Source organism: Misgurnus anguillicaudatus, chromosome 11 (genome assembly GCF_027580225.2).
Source record: "Misgurnus anguillicaudatus chromosome 11, ASM2758022v2, whole genome shotgun sequence".
In the NCBI taxonomy this organism is placed as follows: domain Eukaryota; kingdom Metazoa; phylum Chordata; class Actinopteri; order Cypriniformes; family Cobitidae; genus Misgurnus; species Misgurnus anguillicaudatus.
The window spans coordinates 19,397,034-19,417,868 of record NC_073347.2 but is presented as its reverse complement, the minus strand read 5'-3'; the positions used below and the strand labels follow the sequence as shown (position 1 = coordinate 19,417,868).

Sequence of the window (20,835 nt, the reverse complement as noted above, 5' to 3'; positions counted from 1 at the left end):
CACGTCTATATGCACATGTGTTCCAGTGTTTCCAACTCCTGACTTTCCCAAGGATTTGCTGTTTGAATGCACTTATCTCATCTGCATCTCACTCCAACTAAAGTTTAAACATTAGGATAATAATAAAAATAATAAAAATGCATCTTAATGATGTTTTAAATAAGGCTATAACTTATGACGTTGTTTTGAATGGGTAAACAAATGAAAAGCATTAAGCTAAAAGTATGTTATAATGTTAATATATTTCCAAAAACAATAATTTTATATTTTATGTCACAGAAATTAAGTGCCTACGGTAATGTATATGTATTTGTGAAGCACTGCAAAACATATTGAATGTTTGTGCCAATATAATCTTATAGTAGTTATGCTTCTAACCATATAAGTCTTATACATTATGTTCTTTCAGGTTTGCCACCTTGTTTTATAAACATGAATACTAATATGTTAGGTTTTAATAAAATACAAAAATATTTTGTAAATTGGAAAGTGAGAGAAATCAGTATAAACTAAAAACAAAATATTTCAGAGTTTCACATGTAATCATTTTGAAAAATATGACAATGTATTAGCTTTTCTAATATTGCTGCTTTTAGACTGTTGCAGTAATGAGATCTTTATGGAAAATTTGTAAAAAAGATGGTCAATATTGGTCAGTAAATGTTATGCTAAATTTAAGCTTACAACCATGACTGTTTATACCTCTTCTGCTTAGATCCTTAGCAAAATATTGATGTATATGGACTCAGACAAACCAGTTCACCTAACGATCTCTATTGATTGTAATGATTTGCAAGAGACCACTGAATAAAAAGAAAGCTATAAAATAAAATACAGAATTAGTTCCTCATCCAGCAAGAACAAGTGCTTAGAGTGAATGCTTTATGTTATAACAAAATTTGTTATTAGGATCAGATATCAGGTGTTAGCTTCAAAGTCCCAAATAATCCAATCGTAATTGATTTTCAATCATGCTAATTTAAGTGTAGGCTAAATGAAAGAAATTATATTTAAAAAACATGTTGGATAAGTATTATCCTGCATGCATTACTTGAAAGAAATTTAAATGAAGAACTATCATGCAGAACCCTTTGTGAAAGGGCGCAATACAGAGATGTTACATAAATTACAGGAATCCAATTATCTCCTGGCTCAGTTGCTAAAACAGCCATTGTAAAAAGGTGTTTAACAGACGTGCATACTGCTGACATAAAATTATTTTATTTTTGCATAAGAACTACCCGTACTAATTAAATTGACTGTTAAATCTTTTTATTTTAGTCATGTGCTCCCTAAGAACCACAATCCCAAACAAACACAACGATATATCCACTATTGCAATCGTAGTTTAATTTAAACTTGCTTCTATAGTGCTTTTTACACTTTTGCATTGTTGCAAAGTTTTATGTATATATATCTGACAAACATCAGTTGAACTGAATTTTTTTTGTTCTGTTATGTACAAAAGTATAAGCCAGTGAATGATGCCCTAAACATGAGCAGAACTGTTTTGCTGTCAAGAGTAGCAGAGAAGTATCACTGTTGCCATGGAGACTTGAACATCCTGGCTGCATTTGCAAGGTGCATCCAAGCAAAGCTTACAGTCCTGTCAATTAGAGATAATTTGTTAAAATGTCCTTAAAACATAGCAAAATACATTACTCATGTAACCTTGCAAAAGCATTTCTCTCTTATTGACATGCTAACATTAATAATGAAATACTCTATTATAAGACAGGAGCCTTGAAAAATGCTCGATGAATATTTTGTTTATCATTCTTAAATGCAATGCTGTCAACAGACATATAGTTCCTTACTTTATTACCCTTTCAGAAAGAATGAAATTCAGCAATGGTGTCACTTTGGTAATTTCCTGGAATTATATACATTGTTGCACACAAATCTATTTTTCTGTAACAGCAGATTATTTTCTAAAGGATTTGCTTTACTTGGGAAATATATATAAAAAGATTACACCTTGTACAGTACATTGTAAAGCTACAAACAAAAGCTTCCAAAGAGTATTCCACCCATACTCTTAAACTCAAGTAAAAAAAATTATTATAAAATGAAACTAAAAAATGTATAGCATTTCTGTACTGCTAATAATTTGGCTGCCATATTTTGCATATTATAAAGTGAGCACAAAACATACCCACATTAATAAAGGACCATAAATGTAAAGAAAATGAGGAACATGGTCTTTATAAAGCAAATAAAATGCACACATTTCAATCAAAGCGGGTTCTAATGAACTATAACCCCATACCAGCAGAATTTAACATCATGCTTATGGTGCTGAATTCATTTATTATTAAAATGTCTTTTCTACGGGTCTGCAGTGAATAACTGTCATGAAACTAATTTGAGCTCTCTACTGAACATTTGGGAATAAATTAGATATTAATATAAAATCACTTCAATAAAAAAGCTCTTTTATCAAGACAACTTAACAGACTTTAAAGTGTGACATCAGTCCTTTTTATCATTATCCATTGGGCCGTTTCCATGGATGCCGGTCTTATCAACTCTTACAGGAAACAAGTTGTTAAACAAGGATTGTTAACAAGGGTAATCACCCAGAATGAATAAAATTTCAAGGATTATGAACACATCAATAGTTAATACAGACTGACATTTTTGCAACAAAAGATTGAAGTTGTTGAAAGTTTTTCTAACCAACTCAGTTTCGACTTATAGCTTAAATAAAATAATCATATTTCTGTGTCTAAAAGTCTGTTATGTCATATTAAAACTTAGTGTTAATAAAACCACAAGATTTTTAATGCATGTGGCTAGATTGTTATATATACATTTAAAGTATACAGTAATTTAAATCTCATGCAGCGTGACAAACATGAATATACTGTACACTCTGTACAAAAATGCGGGGTTATTTTCAACCCAGTGTTGGGTCTAAAAGGGATGAGTCCAGCAGCTGGGTTGAAATTAACCCAGAAAATGTTTATGTTTGACCCAATAATGGGTTAAAACAACCCAGTATTTAGGTTGAAACAACCCAGCATGGGTTAAATACAATGAAGCAAGCTGTGCTCATCCCTTTTTAACCCAATGCTTGTGAAAATAACCCAGTATTTCTTATGTAGTTAAAGGGAAAAGCTATTTATCATCCTTCACAGAGTAATTTCATGGGATCTCATCTAGAAATTCAATACCTCCTAATGATTCCAAGGCAATTAAAGGGCAAGTGTATTGCCATTATTCTTGAAGGTCTGAACCTCCTGAATAATTCAGCTCATACTTACAGAATACGGTTCTTCCCGCTGACCTTAAACAATGCTTTTGGAAGCATCTGTCTGATTTTTTTTACCTTGTCATTACAAACCGCTTGAGAAAACACAGACCTTATAGCAGCAGTGTGTGAACTTGCATGCAATACTTCCACTGACTGCTTACATCTGAGTCACTGTTTCTGCTCTTGTTTTTGACATTTTTTACACAAAAACATTTGTCCAGAATGAATGTGTTATGAAAGCACTCACGCACGGCATATTTTGTAACGTCAGTGCAGCTGTCAACCTAAGATTGATTGTGTGGATTATCTGCTCTCTGTAATGTTTTTCTACACACAAACTATATTAACTAATCCATTTTATTCAAGATATACTATTATAATTAAATCATTTGCATTTCAGTATTATCAAATCCTGGTGTTTATATACTGGCATGATTATTTTTCATTTGTGGTTGTGTCACTACATTTTGTAAAATGAAATATGTCTTCAGAGTGTGTTTGACAGCTAGTTTACTTTTCTTAATCTTGTTTAACTATTTTTAAAGTGACAAGTGTAATCTAAGACATATGTGACCCTGGATCACAAGTCATACGGTCAATTCTTTTAAATAGAGATTTTATACATCATCTAAAAGCTAAAGAAATACTGCAAGCTTCCAATAGGTTTGTTGGATAGGACAATATTTGGTCGAAACACAACTATTTCAAAATCTGGAATCTGAGGGTGCAAAACAAATCAAAATATTGAACATAAAAATTGCCTTATAATGTTATCCAAATGAAATCCTTAGCAACTGCCTCCACTCACAAAATAAACATTTTGATACATTTATGGTGTACATTTACAAAATACTTTTATGGAACATGATCTTAAACATAATATCCTAATGATTTTTGGCATAATATTTTTGAACCATATGTATTTTGCTTTTACTACAAATATACCCATGTGACTGTGACTTGTAGTCCAGGGTCACAAATGAGATGATGGGATTTCTACATTGCAAAGCCTATTAAGGGCCCAACTGAATGTCTTACAGATTCACTGAAACAAGAGGTGAACAGGTCTTATATCTTATTAAAGTGCGAAAAGTCACCACTTGTCATCTTCACTACCAATTTTTAGATCTACTGAGACTGGGTGAGGTTATAGTAAAAGTGTAAGATTGCTGTACAGCAAGTTTAGGATGGGATCTGGTAGATCGTTGCTTTAAAAACGTATGTGATTGAAACTAACATAAACCAGCATTTCTATACGTTCTATATTTTAGCATTAACCAAGATGTGTGAAAGTATAAGATTATGACTAACTATTGTTTTGATTTATACTGTACCAAATGCATTACCTATACGAATAAACAGAACCCTACTGTAAAGTCTAACAGAACTCAGGAATGATGTTTGTATTCAAAGGTTATCTGGACATTTCTCAAAAATACCTTGTCATTACGTCATTGGCTCATACACAAAAATCACATTTATACAAAATAATTTTTTAAAAATGTATGGTATTGTTATTTTGGATTGATTTAGATTATGTTACATTTTTTGTATAACAAAGAAGAACACATTTTATCTGTATTGCCAGACCACGGCAGAATATCTGTAAGCAACACAGAGCTGTGAAATGTAGTGTATTGTAATCCTTCATTTACGTGGAAGTTAACTGAATATAAGAAAATGTATGGATAAATCTCAGAAGTAATTTATCAATATTCAAGCAAAAGTACGTTTCTGTCATGTAATCGTGCTGGACAGTGCTTTACCGGAGTCCTAATACTTATTAGGACTGCTTGTATCACTGTGCAAGTCTGAATCCTTACCATTTCAGACTCACTGTCAGGTTGAATTTAGCTTACTAAACAATTTAAGTTATCACAGTAAAAATAGACAAAATAATAGCCCATATTAATACATACACTCACCTAAAGCATTATTAGGAACACCTGTGAAATTTCTCATTAATGCAATTATCTAATCAACCAATCACATGGCAGTTGCTTCAATGCATTTAGGGGTGTGGTCCTGATCAAGACAATCTGCTGAACTCCAAATCTGCTTAGTTACTGGAATTTTCACGCACAACCATTTCTAGAGTTTACAAAGAATGGTGTGAAAAGGGAAACACATCCATATGGGGCAGTCAAATGCCTTGTTGATGCTAGAGGTCAGAGGAGAATGGGCCGACTGATTCAAGCTGATAGAAGAGCAACTTTGACTGAAATAACCACTCGTTACAACCGAGGTACGCAGCAATTTGTGAAACCACAACACGCACAACCTTGAGGCGGATAGGCTACAACAGCAGAAGACCCCATCGGGTACCACTCATCTCCACTACAAATAGGAAAAAGTTGCAAGAGCTCACCAAAATTGGACAGTTGAAGACTGGAAAAATGTTGCCTGGTCTGATGAGTCTCGATTTCTGTTGAGACATTCAGATGGTAGAGTCAGAATTTGACGTTAACAGAATGAGAACATGGATCCATCATGCCTTGTTACTGCACATGTCTTGTGCAGGCTGGTGGTGGTCCTTTGATGGCTACTTCCAGCTGGATAATGCACCATGTCACAAAGCTCGAATCATTTCAAATTGGTTTCTTGAACATGACAATGACTTCACTGTCCTAAAATGGCCCCCACAGTCACCAGATCTCAACCCAATAGAGCATCTTTGAGATGTGGTTCAACGGGAGCTTCGTGCCCTGGATGTGCATCCCACAAATCTCCATCAACTGCAAGATGCTATCCTATCAATATGGGCCAACATTTCTAAAGAATGCTTTCAGCACCTTGTTGAATCAATGCCATGTAGAATTAAGGCAGTTCTGAAGGCGAAAGGGGGTCAAAAACAGTTTTAGTATGGTGTTCCTAATGATCCTTTAGGTGAGTGTATTAAAGATGTCATAACAAAATATCTGCACAGGTGTGATGATACACAATATGATATTGCTTATTGCATTATTCTTTGAAGAACATCATTTGTTTATTTGTTTTGCATTCTAATCAGACATTTCTTTACTTTTATTGATAGAGACAGAGATGAAGAGATTCCCAAACAAACAGGTTTGGATGCTGATGAGATTATACATTAATTGTTTTGTTTGTTTCATCAATTGCTGCAAGTTTGTATTGTAACATGTCTACTTCCGTTTTATTTATTGCATTCAAGTCAGCAAAATGCATCCACCGCCACTGGCATGAAACATTAGTGAGACCACAAATTTGATTGAAATTACTTGCTCTGAGGGAGATGTCAAGAGGTCCGGAATATAGGAGATGATAGGGAGACGATGGGATGGCAATGGCAGCTGTTTGGGGTTTGGCTTCCTGATTTCTTACAGTATAAATGCTGCTTCATTTTCCATTGGCTCAATCCCACACAGATTTATCTGCGCCCAAACACTGTGCTTCCTCACTCTGTTCTCAAAGACTATAAGTGAACGCCGCTGTTCTGGAGAATGGAGAGAACCGTGATTTGTTGCAGCAGATATTGTGCTGTGTGCAGCTTAGCCATCACATATTAAATAAATCTAAGGCAACTCCGTTTGTTAGTGCTTTGGCTGGGAGGACACTGGTGATAGATGTTTCAGGTTCAGGCACGAATTCTGTTCATGGTCATTGAGTTCTTAGCCGTGGCTGTTTGTTCTCAGTTTTAGGCTTTAAAATTAGAAGCAGCAACGTGTGCTCTTGAAGGTCAAACCTTTGATTCCTATTAACTTTTTTTGGACAAACTGTACCAGGGAAATATCATGGTATATTACACCCTCAGAAAAAAGCTGTCAATGAAATGGTACCCTTTTAAAAGGTTTTACCATTTTGGTAATGATATGTTTGAGGTACCAATAAATACCGTATAATATGCACTCTTTAGGTACAAATGTGTACTTTTTGAAAAGGTACCATCCATGATATTATATATTTAAAATACTATTTAATAACCCTGCCTCTTTCCTACATGTAAGTGTCTGAAGAGCAACACAATGCATGTCTTAGTGTTTTTTGGAATATTAAAATGATTAAATGAAACACATAACACCTTAAACAAACAATTAGGCAAATGTGGCTTTGGCTGGGTCATGTTTAATAATGTTAATATTATGTTTAAGGGGGGTGACAGACAATTTTGAAAAATGTAATTGAATTCAAGGTCACATTCTTTCTGACCCCATTTTTTAAACCCTAGTTAGTGTGTAATGTTGCTATTCACCTTATTCCGCCACGCCCCTTTTTAATTCTTCGCTCTTCCGCATTTTGTCAACCGACTTCCGCTGCTAATATGGCACAGTGCATTCGGTGGTTAGTTTGGTGGTTAGAAGATTGTTTGTAGTTCACTATAACTTTAGCGAAATGACAAATATCGCTACTGCTGTAAATGTTTTAAATTAGGAGCACGGTTAAAACTTCATACGACGCTCATATAGTCTTTTATTGTCCCATCAATCGTCTCGTGGTTAGACGATATGAAGCGGCCGCGGCAAGTAACATGGCATATTTAATTACCTCATCCTGTCAGGAGTCGATGGAGCAGCATCGAAAACCATCAAAAGTATGTCCACCAATATTTACACAGTGATTTCGTCTTTTTTTTTATAGCAAATGTGCACCTTAGCCAGTCCAATAACTATTTCGTTTTTATGTGGTACCATGATAGAATTCATTTGCAAACTTGCCAACACTTATTCCTTCAAATCAGGAGACTTAAATCCTTTTAAGTGGAATCTACAAAGCTCACATATGATTTAAGAAATTCCTTACAGATAATATCTGATCACACTGTAAAGGTTTATATAACTGCATGGCAGGTTACATCTGATCACATAGTAAATGTTTAATATAACTGCATGACATGTAACAGCTGATCACATTGTAAAGGTTTAATATAAATGCACAACATCTGATCACATTGTAAAGGTTTAATATAATTGCACAACATCTGATCACATTGTAAAGGTTTAATATAATTGCACAACATCTGATCACATTGTAAAGGTTTAATATAAATGCACAACATCTGATCACATTGTAAAGGTTTAATATAATTGCACAACATCTGATCACATTGTAAAGGTTTAATATAAATGCACAACATCTGATCACACTAGCCATGTTTCCATCCACATGTTTTTATCTGAATTAAGTGATATCGAATGAAAAATGCGTTATGGAAACAGTAAAATTCGATTGAATTTCATGAATATCGACTCAAAAGAAATACGTTCGATCTCATCGGATTTTATCTTGATCGATATATGGCTTATCCGATAAACGCTGATGGAAACGTTATTTGCCAAATAAATAATGATTTGCGATTAAAGTTTAGGTCCTTTTATGGTTGCAAAGAAGAAAAAGTTTTAGGTCATTTCCGCTCTGGTGGCACACATGGCGTGTGTCAACAAAGTCAGATGTAAGTGGACAAAAGACGAGACGAGATTAATTTTAAATTTTATTTACCAGAGAAAATAACGGCTATTTTAGAGCTGAAGATCTTTGCCCAAACCCGACGGGTTCGGTCGGATTCGGGCTTCATTTCTAACATTTTACACGGGCTCGTGCTCCGCCTTTGCACGGAAGGCTAAATGAGCGGTCAAGTTTAATGCTGCTGCTGAATGCCTAAGCGCAGGACCACTCTGTAGCCATTTACAGTGGATTTAATAATTTCCTCAACAAAATTGTAGCCTTATCTTGGTGAGTAAAGGTTTTTTAATGTATAACTAAATATTACTTAGTCTTAAATACATAATTTAGACAGAGGATATAGACTAATGTTGGCATTAATGTAAAGAAAGTGCCGAAGCAAATACCACAGAACCTTTATCTTAATTTCGTTATTCCCAAATAACCATCTTATTCCGAATGTATTATCTTAATTTAATTCGTTAAGAAATAATTGTTTTTATTGGCATGTTGGCCTATATATAATGTATTGCATATGCCTATTTAGAACGAGATGTTTCGATGTTACAGATGACTTTTTTCTTTGTTTCAACTTCCAAGTGACGTGTAGCCAAGTTAGTCATTAATAAATAATGTTAAAACCTGTGTAAATTACTCATTCTTGATAAAAGCTGTTTGCGTGCGCAAATTTAAATAATGTATGGCTGTAAACGGGTTCGGGCTTTTAAAAAGCTGTCAACCTAAATGTACTTTCGGGTTCGTGCTACATTCTGTCGGGCTCCGGTCATTTCAGGCCCGATTACAGCTCTATTTTAGATAACAAAAATCTAAGAAATGCCATAATTTATCAGGAACTGGCGAAGGAAATGTCCAACAATGGTTATGACAAGACGTGGGACGTACTCCGGAGTAAATGAGGCGCTCAAACAGCGATACGTGTTTCCAGAGCCGGTCCTCCCTATACGCAGAGTACGCAAGGCGCGTAGGGCCCCGAACCACTAGGGGGGCCCCCTTGCTCTTAACTTCATTTGGGGCTGCACAGACCAGATGGCGAGTGACATCATTGTGCACGAGAGCCATTATAATGGATAACAAGCAGTATAATCTCACAATACTTTAATACAATTTGTTTACAAACATGGACATGGTTATTTTGTGGTATCCATGGTTTTATTACAGTAACCATTTTTTAACTGTAGTAAAACTATGGATTATTTTTGTAAGGGTAGGGCTTTTCAGAAAACACGTCGATGTTATAATTAGGAAGTATTTTGATGAGTGTCACTGTAATGTCCATCTGGCAAAAATGTACAGCTATAAGATAATACAACATATTTTTAGTAAACATTTGTTTATATCTACATTTAAGCAGAGACAGTCGGTGGGTTTTATAAAGGTGCTGACAGGGCCCCCTCACAAAGTTGCTTAGGGCCCCCCAGCATTTAGGACCGACACTGCGTGTTTCAAAAAAGAGAGTTATCTCGCAACGGTGCCGGAGGGAAAATAAAAGCAAATTCGACCTTGATGAGATGGATCCTCGGCCAAAGAACCCTCGTAGCTTTATTGGCTTATTAACAACTCTAAAGATATTTTTTTCGTTCTCATTTACGTTAAGAATTGATCCGGACTATCATTTCACGTTAATGCCTCCGTTGTCGTTGGGCATTTACATGCATCTGCATCATCATAGCAATTTGATGTTAATGTAATTTTCTTATTATTATAGCTTGATATGTCGCTATCAGCTCAGCTGGCACATAAGCACTTATAACTTGTGAAATGCCGCAAATTTGTCTAGCAAAACTTTGTTCGCAAATGTTTGCTTGAATATTGTGCGATTCAGTGCGAAAATGAATGGAAACACCTTCAAATGTCTCAAATCAATTCGATATACCAATTTGATCGCAAACCAGCATGTGACGTCATTACGCACAGGTTTTTATTCGCTTTAAAGCCGTTGGATGGAAACACACTTTCACCAGCTTTATTCGCATAAGTTTTTTAACCGAACTTCAGATAATTCGATTGACAAGTGGATTTAAACTTAGCTACAGTAAATGTTTAATATCACTGCATGACATCTGATCACATTGTAAAGGTTTAATATAAACGCACAACATCTGATCACACTGTAAATGTTTAATATTACTGCATGACATCTGATCACATATGAAGGTTTAATGTAGCTTTACAACAGGTAAAGCAAGACCACCCTGCAATAAATTAAGACACAGCTTTATCTGAGTCATCAGGAGCTGATCCCAAGTGTTTATCTGGAAGCTGTTGGTGTATGTACTGGTAAAGTGCTTGGCGACTGTGTAATGGATGCAATATCAACCCTGTGTAAAGCTGAACCAAAGATGGTTGTTTCTCAGCAGAGATATGTACATTTGTGCCAGCTCAACACATTGAAGCAGTTTCTCGGACAGGGTTTACAGGACTAGGATTTAATTATATTAGGACATTTTAGTTTTTACAAACAAACCCTACAAAAAACAAGACTGGTGCGCATCTTGTGACAAAACAATGGCACTCATATATGTTGAGGTATGTCAGTAAAAGGTGTTTTTAAATTATTGTAGCTCAAATATGCATTTTAGCTTGGGACCAGGATAAGCCCTGTCCGGGAAACTGCACCATTGTTTTCCCATATCAGATGTAGGTTGCTTCAGGTTGAGTTGTGATGTTAAAGTGTAGTTGTGGTCAGAGACGGATGGATCCTCCCATTGTGTTTCTGCATCACAGTTTAGGAACATGTTGATTGTATCATCCTCACAGTTGTCCACTGCATCACTACACATCAATGCATCTGTGAAAACAATATAACCATAAACATTTTTATGTTAGTATTTAAAATAAACTTGCATCAGGAGAATTAATATATAAATGGCACCCATACTTAAACAGAACAGTGTGTAAGAGAGAGATGCATTAAAAAGAGACAGTAACATTATACACACAACCTTTAACTTCAGTGTTAAATAATACGTTGTTTAATAGGTCATTATCAATATTTGAATGAGAAATGAACTGACATTCTAGCATCTGAAATCTCAGTAACTTGTAGGAATCACGTGGGCTACTGTAAGAATGCAATGTACTATAATATCTCGTTGTACTATCGTAAATATAAAAATATAGGTGGACAATTAAAACCATTCAAATAGTTTCATTTTATAAACTAACGTTACTGATCTTAAGTGTATTTGTAGAACGGACTTCACAAATCTAACTTTAGGCGAACGAGCACAAAGTTAGCTAAGATAGCTTACCTGAAACTGGCCACCTTTTCAACACCCGGCGTGGTTTAAAGTTACCGGAACATCGTAGTCGAACCTTGGGATAAGGGTATTCCTCAGTTGGCTTAAAATTGGTAAGAAAGAAACATAAAGGCGCTCGGGTGAGCTTTTTAAGCTTTAACGCGTCGCCTTCAGTCACTGCCTCAGCTGCTCATCGTCTATGCGGCCGGAAGAACGTTGACAAAATGAGCGAAATGGCGCCGCCCTTGTTGTCGTGAAAAATAAGGTGAATAATAGCATAAATAATACCTGTAAAATGATAAATCTCAAAGTTCACTGCCAGGCGAAATATTTTCTTTAACAGAATTCCCAAAGCCTACAGCGAACGGCCGGTTTGGACTACAGCCATCTACTTCCTGCTTTAATGACGTCACTAGAACAGTTTTTTGACTAAACTCCGCCCACAGGAATACGTCAGTTGCCAGCTAAGCTAACGGCAAGCTAAGCTGCTATCGAATCACAACACACTAAACAAGCTACAATCAGAACTCGATACGTATTTCTGAAGGAGGGACTTCATAGAACAAGGAAGACATTAGCCTGTTTTAGGACAGTGAAAACAGCGCTATGCAGATAAGTCAATTGTGTAAAAAACACCCAATTTTTACACGTGAAACATGAACACATGTTATATTGTGCATTGTAAATGCAATCAAAGCTTCAAAAACACAGAAAGAATGGGACCTTTAATGCTTAATACAGATTTTTTATCCACTAAATGCTTGCTTTCTGTTTTAACACAGGTGTCATAAACCGATTTTAATATGGGATTGGGATTATTTTATTATCTAAAAAACATTTTCTCCAGCATTAACATGGTCTAAAGTGATGCATATGTACCCACAATAGGTGAAGCATACAAAATATAATAAGAAAGGGGAGCAGAGTATAAATGAACCACTGGCATCTTACTCCATAACTGGCCATACAGACACACACATGCAAGTAAAACAAGATGTAACTTGACCGATTGGTTAATGCTTACTAGCATGGTGGTTGTCATGGTAACCTAACCCATTTTCACAGGTCTAAAAGGATGTCAATTCTGATAGGTGTCCAGCGGTTAATCATTGATAGAACTGTCAAACCACTACAATGACTTTCATTGGTATTTATTGTAAGTTTTTAGGGTAAGGGTTATAGGAATATTTTAGATGAGTTTTCAGAGTACCGGTTTAGTCTTGGTCTCAACCGCTTAAAGTCTTGATCTTGTCTTGATCTTGGCTTTGGTTTAGGTGGTCTGGATTACAACACTATAGTTTAAGCCCAAAAGAAACACTAATAAAAATACAATAATTGTAAAAGTAAACCAAACAAATCATTCATTGTAATTTACTTTTAATCTGCTTGCATAACAGCAATGGCAAAAACTCTGTTTTCTTGATTTTTGGCTCTTGTTCTGAGTCTATCTATTACTTTCCTGAGCTGACATTAAGAATTGTCTCTGTCTGAGAGCACCGCTGTCACTTTCAGAAGTGGATGGCTCAGCTGATATCCTATTAATCCTTTTCCTTGAAGTCACAATAATTGCTTTTCTACAGATAAAATCGAACATTTGGAAAGTGAACATTTCGTTCAGTGTTTGAAAAGGCTCAGCAACTGAACTACCACAACAACCAGAGATTTCAAAAATTAATTGTAAAAAGAGATTAATTGGTTAAGGCACTGTTTCTTAAACTTTTTCTGCCATTCCCCACTGTGGAGAAAGGGTGTCGAGCCCCACCTGTCTCCAATCGCCCCAACAAAATGGTAATCAACTAGGCTTGAACATCATATTTTAAAACAACATCAATAAACACTTTAACTTCCTAAGACCTGGATGTCCACATACGTGGACATAATTTTTTTTTGTTTAGACCATAATACTTTATTCTGTGTAACTGAAACCTGTTGTACACAAACATGGACAAATTTCATGTTCCAAGAAAAATATTTGCTTATTATATTTATTGGTTCTTCCTACCCCCAAAATACACTGTAAAAAATTTCTGTAGAAATTACAGTATTATTGGGTATTACTGGCAACTAGCTGCCAGTAACTTACTGTAGATTTTACATTTATGTTATTTACTGGCAACATTTTGTTCAAAGTTAAATGAACATGAAACATTTTTAGACTTTATCTTCTACAGTAAGTTACTGGCAACCAGCTGCAAAATTACAGCAATTTTTTACAGTGTAGCTAATCTCAAAAAAAGACAAACCGAAGCTTGGGTTTTAGGAGGTTAATAGAAAAAATAAACATGCAATTGTATTAACGCTTTGCATAAAATAAGACTTTGTTCAAAAGTAAATAGTACTAATGCAACTGTGTTTGCATTTTTTCTCTGATAAAATCAAATTTAGAAACTGTACATTGCTTCATTTTGTCACTTTGCAAACTGAATGCAAAAAAAACCACAAACAAACAAAATTGCTGATTTTCCTGCGGAAGGTATTCCAACATTTATCTTTGGAAGAAGTCAAGCGGCTTATTAATGTGTTTGGGGTGTTTTGTCTCTAGATGTCGTCGTAATTTGTTGGGCCTCATGCTATCTGCTGCCAACGTTTTGAGACAGAGAACACACATAGGTCTCTCATCTGCGCCCACCACACCAACCGTATCCAAGATATGCCTCATCATACTTTCTTTTCGGCTGGCTTTTTGGTTGATTAGATTCACTGTCTGTCTTGGTTTTCTCTGCTGGTGCCGAATCTACAGAATCTCCAGTTTCTTTTCATTCCGTCTCAGAAACTTATCCATTGTTAAGTTTTATACCCGTTACCACCTATCTCCACATAAAAGGTTTTGTTCCGCTTCAGTTAACATTCAGACGTTAATTCATTTTTGTAGGCTATGGTTCAGCGTGACATTTTCTTCATAGTCTGATGTTGTTTTAAGTTAGGCTTATATTTAAATGGGTCATTTTGAGTGTATGGTCAATAAATAAATAAAGGAATTTATAGGGAAATGGGCACAAAAATGGCCAAATTTCCCCCGATTTGTCACGCCCCACTTTAAATGTTCCTGTTCCCCACGAGTAGGGCCCGCCCCACACTTTAAAAAATGCTGGGTTAAAGGGACACTCCACTTTTTTGAAAATAGGCTCATTTTCTAGCTCCCCTAGAGTTAAACATTTGATTCTTACCGTTTTGGAAACCATTCAGCTGATCTTCGGATCTGGCACTAGCACTTTTAGCATAGCTTAGCATAATCCACTGAATTTGATTAGACCATTAGCATCGCGCTAAAAATAACCAGAGTTTTGATATTTTTCCTATTTAAACTTGACTCTTCTGTAGTTACATCGTGTACTAAGACCGACAGAAAATTAAAAGTTGTGATTTTCTAGGCAGATATGGCTAGGAACTTTTAGTGTAATTATCAAGGACTTTGCTGCCGCAACACGGCTGCAGGAGGCGCAACGACACCACGCAGCAGCCGAAAATAGTCCCCTTAGTAACTTTCAATGGCAGGGGACTATTTTCAGGCAATGCGTAAATACTTTGAATTTTGAGTCGGTCTTAGTACACGATGTAACTACAGAAGAGTCAAGTTTTAAATACATTTTTTAGGCGCAATGCTAATGGACTAATCAGATTCAATGGATTATGCTAAGCTATGCTAATAGTGCTAGCGCCAGATCCGAGATCAGCTGAATGGATTCCAAAACGGTAAGAATCAAATGTTTAACTCTAGGGGAGCTGGAAAATGAGCATATTTTCGAAAAAGTGGAGTGTCCCTTAAAGGGAATAAACCAAAGGTGCAACACCAAAGCGCAACATAAGAAACACATACTGGCCCTGTCCCAAATGGGGCACTTCATGTGGACTTTCAGTCTTGTGGCCTTAAATTGCGCGTTCTCGCTTAGTCTACGAGTCCGTAGGGTGTCCCATCTGTCATTTTTACGCTTTGAAGTGTGCTCATCAGCGCCTCCTTTGCCCCCTTGATGCGGTCTTCAGCGAAGCCCGCATTGCAGCAGGCTTCACGCACTTTGCCAACCCAGAAGTCCTTGCAAAAGGGCAATCAGACCAATCAGGCGACGGAAGGGAGGAGTTCACACTGACGGGCAACTTCTCTACCTATTTCCGGTGTGATGCTCGAGTCTGTCCCAAAATACAACTCTGGTGCACCCACGTGGACTCGCATCAAGGGTCCCTAAAGTCTGCACTACGTGATGTCATCAAAGTGTGGACTCTGAGGAGGACCACAAGTCCGGAGTGTGCCATTTGGGACAGGGCCACTTGTGACGTATTTTACTCCTTGAATTATGAAATACAACACAAACATGTGTTTAGAATTGTGTATAAAATGTAAATCACTTAAAGGGATACTTCACTGATTTAGCATTCAGCTTTGTATCTGTAGAAACCCGGCAGTATTACTGAATGACCATGTTTCCCTCCCTCATTTCCCCCTGAGAGGAGAGATATCTGCATTTTGGTTCTGCAAAAAAGTCCTCCGATGATGTAATATGACGATTTTTGCATCATCGGAGGACTTTTTTGCAGAACCAAAATGCAGATATCTCTCCTCTCAGGGGGAAATGATGAAGGGAAACATGGTCATTCAGTAATACTGCCGGGTTTCTACAGATACAAAGCTGAATGCTAAATCGGTGAAGTATCCCTTTAATAATAACTTCTTAATAATAACAAGAGAAACGTTACACATTAAGAAAGAAAGAAAGAAAAAAAGACTGCTAAGTAGAAAGCAAGAGGTTTAAAGAGATAGGAGGATTAATCTAAACAGCTTGTTCCTGATTCTAACAACTTCCAATTTCAGACTGTGTTGGCAATAGGATCCAGTACAATGCAAGCAGCACTGTCAATTTAGACAAGAAGGAATTATGGTCCCTGCATGGCACTGATATAACCTGCTGTATGTTCTGTATGTTCATTTCCATGGTTATACAGCACCACATAAAATGCAAACAATAAACAAACGTTATACTTTATTTCAATGCCTCAGTGCTAACAAAACTACAATTGGAGGATGTTCTTTCGATTAAAGTTTGTTGTCCATCTCTGATCATGCTTCTCTCTGTTTTCACCATCTCCCACAAGGGGGAGACAGCCAAAATTGTCACTGCCAGAGGCTGTCAATCCCCAAATGGCAACCCCCCACCCACACACAAAATAGTAAAGGAAAGTGGTGAATGCGACTCGTCCTCTAATTTGTCTAAAGAAGGCCCTTCAAGAGTCTTTAAAATTTTATATCCATGCCACCCTAATGATACCATCAAAGAAAAACCGTTTCATATCAAAGACTGAATGTGACTGAGAGTCTACACACACTGTTAGTCTTGTGTTTAATTAGCCCTCTCTCGGCTTTTCAATTATTTAAGATTGCCAGGGCTTAGATTGTAGGTTGATTAATGGGTCGGCACTCAGAGGCACAGAGGTGTGAGATGAATCATGTCAATGGCTTCAAACAGACAAGAGCTCCCTAAGCACCCTAGTAGTCATGTGTCTTATCTTATACGCTGCACTTGTTGAGTCTGACCATGTGCAAAACTGAGATTGTGCCTTTTTTGCATGTAGACTTGGGATTGTTTCGAATTTGGTTTGGATATGAAGAAATAACTGTGCTTTTTAAAATGCACACGGAAAACTGCCCAGAGGATCTCAAAGCATTGCTACCTCCTCCTGATCTCCGCTGCCGAACCACTCGAAGAGCACGACCAAGTCACGCTCTAAAACTCCCCAAGTCCAACACCAAATGCCTGGGGAGGAGCTTTCTTCATTCGGCTGTAACAACTTGGAACTGCCTCCCCTGTACTGTAGTAGGGGAAATCACTTCAAGGAACGTTCAGGCCTTTAAGAAGAGACTAAATAAACACCTCCTTAGAATATAAACTGTAATTTCCTGATGCATTACGTCACTTATCCTAAATATTCAGTCCTGAGTAGCTGCAGATCATGATAGGCTCTCGGTACATGAACTGTTAAAGCCTGTATCTGCTTAAGCATGAATAAATAAAATAAAATAAAAAATAAGTAAAGGCACTGATGGTTTCTGTGTAATGTTACACACAGGGCCTTTTTACAAAGATGTCCAGAAATATTTAATCTCAAATTAGACTTTTGGGGGCGGTTTCCCAGTCAGGGTTTAGATTAATCCTGGCTTTAGTTATATTAGGACATTTGGTAGTTTTAACAAAAACATTACTGGTGTAAATTTAGTGGCACCTGATATATGTTAAGATTTTAGTCCAAGATGTTTTAAATTAAGACAGCTCAAACATGCATTGTAGTCTCTTACTAGGATAAGCCTACAGTAGGATGTTTGATTGTGAATGGAAACTGATCTTAAAGGAACACGCCCAGATTTTGGGAATTTAGCTTATTCACCATATCCCCAGAGTTAGATAAGTCCATACATACCTTTCTCATCTCTGTGCATGCTGTAACTCTGTCTGACGCAGCCCCCGCTATAGATTAGACTGGAAGTAAATTGCTCCAGCAAGCATTCTGCTCCCAATAAGTGACAAAATAAAGTTTTCCTATTTATGTGTTGTGATTTGTATAGTCAAACCGTGTACAAATAACAAGGTCATATGAGATACAGCCATCTTTTAAAAGTATACATACTGGGAACTATATTCTCAGAAGACGAAGCACTGCTACTTGAGCGGAGTGATTTGCACAACTCTGACCAAACTCTCTGCTCCTCACCAGAGGGCTTCTCGGGTGCTGCGAGCAAATCACTCCGCCCAAGTAGCAGTGCTTTGCTTTCTGAGTTCCCAGTATGTATACTGTTAAAAGATGGCTGTGTCTCATATGACCTTGTTATTTGTACACACTGTGACTATACAAATCACAACTCATAAATAGGAAAACGTTGGCGTTATTTTGTCACTATGCTAGCTGGAGACATTTATTTTCAGTCTTTGTGCTAAGCTAAGCTAGCGGGGGCTGCGTCAGACAGAGTTACAGCACGCACGGAGATGAAAAAGGTATGTATGGACTTATCTAACTCTGGGGGATACGGTGAATAATTCCCAAAATGTGGGCGTGTTTCCTTTAAGTTGGAAAAGAGCTCAGATGCAAAACCCTCATTTGTCTGACATGTTTTTTTTGTAAATAAGTATTTTTTTATCAAAATCTTAATGAATTCTGCCAACAAACCGATATTTCTGAATAGCTGAAGGCCAGGATTAAGTGGATTTGAAGTGAAAGTATTTCACATGTAATACGTGCCGAGAGCATTTGGTTCATATCATTACCGGTATCTGATTTTTGACCGAGGTGCTATTTAGCGGCTTTTGCATCTGAGCATTAAAATCTTATTATGTGCTTATCATGCTTATAATGTCAAAAAAGGTCCCAAGCTGTCACTGGGGCGGTAGGTTTTAATATGGTCCCAGATATGTATACATTTGTTACTAATATGTACCTGTAAGGTACATACACTCTGGTGTTAATAATACCTGTGAGGTACTCATTTAAACTGTAGGTATTAAAGGGTAACATATACTCTGTCAGTAAAAGCTGTAGACTATTATTAGCTCTTCAATAGCATTTTGTTAACTAATTCATAATACAGTCAGCTAATTGGTGTCTTCCACAGAGACTGAAGATCTCTTGTGAACGTTTGCTGCCAAACCTCTGATCCTTTTCTCCAGTCTTTCTTGACTGCTCATCAGTGTATTTTGTTCACAGATGTACGGAAGCCCAATGGACAGGCATTTTTCTTGTTTTAATTAGATATCTAATTAATTGTCTGTTTATAATGCTTTGTCACTAGCTGGGAATATGTTAAGGAAGGCATTGGGGGATCAAGCAAAGCCAACAACTTTCGGTTGCCAAAAAATAAAAAACTCTGGAATTACAGGCATATATTTGTTGCTGAGGCTTATAGAGTTTTACATCAGATTTATTCATTTTTGAGTTTTTCAATTTCCTACTTTTCCATAATATTCCATCAAATCACTGACAGAACAGCATGTAGCAGAAAAATGGGCTACGTTTGTTGCACCTTTAATCTTTTTATCCAACATTTGAGTAATGTCAAATTGGTAAAAAAAAGTATTTACAATTTTTAAGTCATGGAAAAAGTCATGTATTCGAACCCATGCATGCTGAATAAAATGTAATTGTATGCACCGTAAGTCGCTTTAAGCATCTGCCAAATGCATATAAAATGCAAATTGTGTTATGAACCTTCACTGTTTATAAAATGTGTTGTTTTGCTTTTAAAATAGAATGCACTGCTTACAAAAAACCTGTATCTGCACCAATAACACCTACAGTACAAGACAAATAACACTTACCATATGGTAGCCTATATAATCATTATTTTTGGTGTATATGGTATACTGCAATGTCCCAGATCATATAAAGACCAGCTCTTACCTCTTACAAGCAACCTTGCTTATTTCAAACATGATAATAATAAAGGCAATTTGTAGTATGAGAGGATACTTACAACATGATCTCATAAGAATATGTGTGTATTTTACGTAAAGTGTGGTGGTACCACACATACAATTACGTTTTCAAACACACTGAAACGTATAATATCGACATGAATAATAAAGTATTATTTACCTATTACAGATGTACAGATTTGTACATATTCCTGTTCAAAAATATTGGCGTTTCTTATAAATTACTCATATAAATGACATGTTTCAGTTGTATTTTAGACAGTTTATTAATTTACCTCAAGACTTTCAGAGAGTTACACACTGTAATATTAAACAAGACTATAAACCTTAAAATTAATAAAATTTCTGTAATAATTTGTAATATTTTGTTTGTTTGCCATGAGACACAAAAGGTGTTTTCTCTTATGCAGTCTTCTTCTATGCAACAGCAAATACACCAAAATACAACATAAGTTCATAAAATATGTTAATTTAATTCATTCCATAATGAAAAATCAGTAGCATAAGCTGG

General features: G+C 36.3%; 1 long non-coding RNA gene across 1 annotated transcript; it reads right to left on the bottom strand.

The window, feature by feature from the left end:
* Window positions 1–10,777: 10,777 nt before the first annotated feature.
* Window positions 10,778–12,475, bottom strand: LOC141368805 (uncharacterized). The gene is made up of 2 exons (XR_012372150.1): window positions 11,926–12,475; window positions 10,778–11,462 (listed from the first exon to the last, which is right to left on the bottom strand). It is a non-coding gene; the product is annotated as an uncharacterized lncRNA (long non-coding RNA).
* Window positions 12,476–20,835: the final 8,360 nt, after the last annotated feature.